Raw genomic sequence first — 4,784 nt, 5'->3', positions numbered from 1 at the left:
AGTTGTCTCCTGTGCGCGATAAGACTGAGCTCAGGTCTTGGGACTGAGTGAGTCCCAGAAATATAAATTCTTTTACTCTGGTGCCATTCTCCAACTCCATTGAATCATGTTTCCTCTTCCTTGTATAATTTGGGAATAATTAATAGTGTTATTTCAGAAAGTTTTTGCCCTCCCTTAATAGATTCACATTTGGAGTCAGATATTAGGTCTGAAAATTTGTAAGTTCCTATCACCATATTTTGAGGCTACTGCTAGTGTGTCCAAAATGTCATCATTTCACACAAGCATCCATTTAATTATTCTTCCTTCTGTAAATTAAAAATATTTTAGAAAATTCATAAAAATAATGTTTCTAAGTACAGAAGTTTTAAGTATTCATGATAAAGAGGTGGATGTTAAATATTCAGAAGGGGACTATTGGGTCATGGGAAATACACAAATGGAGTTAGTTTTGTGTGTCTAGAACAGGTTGAGTTCCACAGGGGTGGAGTTTTGTTTTTTTTTTTTTCCATATTGGATGCTCCATTTAAGCGTTTTTAGGAACACCTGCCTACCTAATAATCACCTCTGGATTGAATTCTACAGAAGTGCTCTACCCTTTTAAAATCACAAATTTAATTCCATGCGAAGTTAGAAAATTTTAAAGCCATAAAATTCTTCTCTATTGCTCTGTTCTTCCTTAAGGGGGCTTCTTTGTTTCTCCCTTTAAACTACTGTAGGTACTAAAATCCCCAGGTGGTGAATAGCTCCTCAGCTGTGGAAATAAAAGTAGTAATCAGAGATTCTCTTCTTTTAATCTTTTTAGTCTCTTTCTTAAGAATTGTTTAGCGAGCTGTCATTGAAATACAGTAGATATGTAATATGCAAATACGTAACGTGCATATGTGCATTGACTGCACATATTTAAAATGTGCACTTTGATAGATTTTGACAAAGAATATACCCATGATACCATTGCTAGCTTGTATTTTCTAGAATTTTCTATAGTTCGAATCCCACTATACGTGTATGTACTCTCTTTTGTCTGGCTTCTTTCAGTCATGAAATTCATCCATGGGTTTATGTGCACCACTATCTTGTTCTTTTATATTGTATGGATGTGAACATTTGTGTACATGTCTTTGTGTGGACATATGTTTTCATTTCTCTTGGGTGACTACCTAGGAGTGGAATGGCTGTAACTTAAAATTCATTAACGAGAAAACGAACAACCCAATTTAAAAAAGAACAAAAATAAATAAATTTAAGAGACAGAAGTAGAGAGTAGAATAGTGGTTATCAGAGGCAGGGAACGGGAGGAGGGAGGGTGGCTGAGGAAAGGTTAGCAGACTGGTACAGAGTCACAGAGTTACGGTTAGACAGGAAGAATAAGTTCTGGGGCCCTACATAACAATAGCTAATAATACTGTATCGCATATTTCAAGATAGTGAGAAAAAGGGATTTTGAACGTTATAACTACAAAGAAATGGTAAATGTTTAGGTGATAAATGTGCTACGTATTCTGACTAGATCATTATACAATATATGCATATAGTGAAACAATAAACTGTGCCCCATAAACGTACAATGAAAAAAAATTAAAATTAAAAAACAAAAGGACAAAGAATTTGAACTGATGCTTCAAGGAGACACAGGGATCGCAAATAAGCACATGAAAAGATATTCAACTTCATTTGTCACTGCAGAAATGTAAATTAAAACCACAGTATAAATTAAAAAACAGTATACACTTATTAGAATAACTTATAAAATAAGAAAGACTCATTCACCTTTAGCTCCCTCCAATAAGTGAAAACATGTGGTATTTCTTTTTCACTGCCTGACTCGTTTCACTTAATATTATTCTTTCAAGGTCCATATAAAAATTTTAAAAAATAAAAAAAAGAAAGACTGATATATTAAGATTTGGGCAAGGATGTGCAAGAACTGGAACCCTACAACAGCTTTTGAAAACAGTTTGGAAGTTTCTTAAAGTGTTAAACATAAACTTACCATAGCATCGTGTTGCTTTTGAATTCCTTCATTTTTCTTTTTTTGGTAAATTCTTGAAGTGGGCCTTAATGTCTTTTTTCCCACTTTATCTCCCTTTTTCTCCCATAATCAGAAACAAAAGAAGGGCAAAAGTTACTTTCGTTCCATTTTGGGGGTGTGTTTTGCAGTTCAGATGAAGATATTTTTTTTCACCAGCTCACCTTCCCTCCAAGTTTTTTTCTCCTGCAATTTTGTCCAAAATCTATTTAATATGGAAGACTAAACAGTAAAACACAAGCTACCGAGAGAAATCCTAGCTTAGAGGTGGATACCTGGTGGACTGTGGCCACACACAGCCTGTTCGAATCCCAGCTGAGCACTTACTGCTTATGCTAACACAAGCAAGTTACTTCACCTCTTTGGCCTCAGTCTTTGCATCAGTAATTTGGAGACAGAAGCATCTCCTTCATACAATTTTTGTGAGGATTACATGCATTAATCTGTGTAAAGCATCAGTACTTAGAGCATTGCCTAATCTGTAATAAGTGTGATTGTACATGTGTTACCTTAAAGATAAACACTGGGTTAATAACTCTCATAGACACATAGCTTCTTCAAATATACTGACAATCTTTTAGGGGAGCTGTATGTTTCCCAGAACATGTATCCTAAAACAACTTCATCAGAACATAGTATTTTGTGGGAAATAGGAGGTATTTTTCTTCTAGTGACAATGAGTGTCCCAGAAGGTGGTGACAGTGCACGATAGTAAGAAGTGTGTTTGCTGGGTTTGGCTTCCTGTCTGACATCTTCTTAGCAGACCAGAGAAGTTGTTCAGGGCAAGGACTCTGGTGTGAGAGCCATCTAGGTTCAAGTCCTGGCTTTGCTACTGTGTGTGATTTGGGCTTGTGCACAACCTCATTGAGTCTCCACTTCTTCATCTGTGGAATGGGCATAATAATAATACCCACCCCACAGGGAAGTTATGAGGATTGGGTGAATTCACATATGTAAGGGTCTCAGCATACGGGCTGGTTATCTGCTATAATTACAGCTATGTTGGGTAAGCTTAACAGTGCAGGCTTACCAGTAGTGGAGTGTGTTCAACTAAATTATAGCTGAGCTATCTATCCTGACTTGCTTAAAGAGGGAGGAAATGGTCACTGCCTGAGAAGACCCAACTTAGTTATAAAAGTCTTCCACAGGGACCCCCATGGGAACAGCATAGTATGGTCTACACAGAAGGGTAGAGGGTCGACAGAACCTCAGACCCCAGGCCAGACCTGTTCTTCAGGAAGGAATAGGTCCCATGTTCACAAACTACCTCTGGTAATTCAGTGACAGCATTCTCCAGCTTCTGCTCACTCCTTCTACTATTTTTAATCCTTTCAGCAAATATTGATGGAGCATTGTCAGAGTTCTAGGTTATCTGAGCAAAAGAAGTGTGATCCAAACACAATGGGAAAAGAATTGAAATCTAATAATTATATGGGAGTGACAGGGACCACCCAAGGACAGATGAAAAGTTGAGTGTGAGAAGAGGAAAACTTCTCACTAAGAGGCTCAGAGAAACTGCACAGAGGAGGTGGCATTTACGTTTGGGGCACACGATAATGGAAAGAAATGGTGCTCTGACTTTAGCAGACCATCCAAATATATGGAAGTTGCCTATGATAGGAAAGTGTGGCTGGGAAAAAAAGGATGCAAACATGAAGGAAGGGAAAGGCATTTCAAAGAAAAGCGTTACTGTAAAATTGTAAATTTTTGCTACATCTAAAGAAAAGTATGTACTGGTCTTTCAACTTTTCTGAGATTTTGAAATATTTTATTTTTATCTTAAGGTTTAAATTTAGGGAAAGAATTACCTCTGTCAATTTCAGCCTGAGGAGATCCCTCCAGAGGAAAAAATCTCTTCTCTGTACAATTCAAGAGGTCCCAGGAAACAAAAGCTGCCCCTTCCCCCATTTCAAACTGACCTCATTTCTATGCCCTCATTTCAGTGCCCTCTTTGTTAATATTTCTAACATGTGCTGTTACTGAACGTTCTCCCTGAAATGCAGCATCTTCTATACATGTTACATTATTTGTAGTCAAAATGTATTTACAAATCTCAACAATTACATTCAGATTTCAATTTTTATCACTTTTGCACACAGACACCCACAGTACAGGCAGACATACTCACATAGAATTAAACCTCTTACCTAGAATCTCCACCCTTCAAGGACTCCAGCATCTTAAATGATGTTCACATGAATGTTGGAAATCATTTAGCTTCAGGAAATTCTATTAAACAAAGTTCCAAAGGCTAGTGATTTCAGTGGCTGCTCTTCCTTCTTGATGTGGAAAAGGGCAGACTCAGGGAGTGATATGTTCTTGGCTCTTCTATGCTGGTTCACAGAGCCCCATCACATGTATCAATTCCTTATCTCAGAACTAGTGAGAGAATTAACAGAGGGATTATACTTGGATGTAGCCATGGAAAAATTCTGCTGATGGTTAGGTTGTTTCAGTGGGAGTAATTAAGAAATTACCCAGGCACATACACTTAGGAATACACATTTTGCTTAGGGTCTAAAATTTTCTAGAGGTAACTGAAAGAGTGAATCCCTTCATCCTCTGGCCCCAATAGGAAGGAAGATTGTGCTAAAATAGGTCAAGTGTATTTCTTAGAAAGCCCAAATAGCGATGTTTTCTGTGATCAAAGGGCACCTTTCCTGGGAATGCGTGTGATGCAGACAGACTTGCAGCTGATGAGGCAACTGAATATACTGCCAAATACTTCCACTCTATTCTCTTTCCAAGTCTAACA

Source organism: Galeopterus variegatus, unplaced genomic scaffold (assembly GCF_000696425.1).
Source record: "Galeopterus variegatus unplaced genomic scaffold, G_variegatus-3.0.2 Scaffold8934, whole genome shotgun sequence".
In the NCBI taxonomy this organism is placed as follows: Eukaryota; Metazoa; Chordata; class Mammalia; order Dermoptera; family Cynocephalidae; genus Galeopterus; species Galeopterus variegatus.
This window is presented reverse-complemented; position numbering follows the sequence as displayed.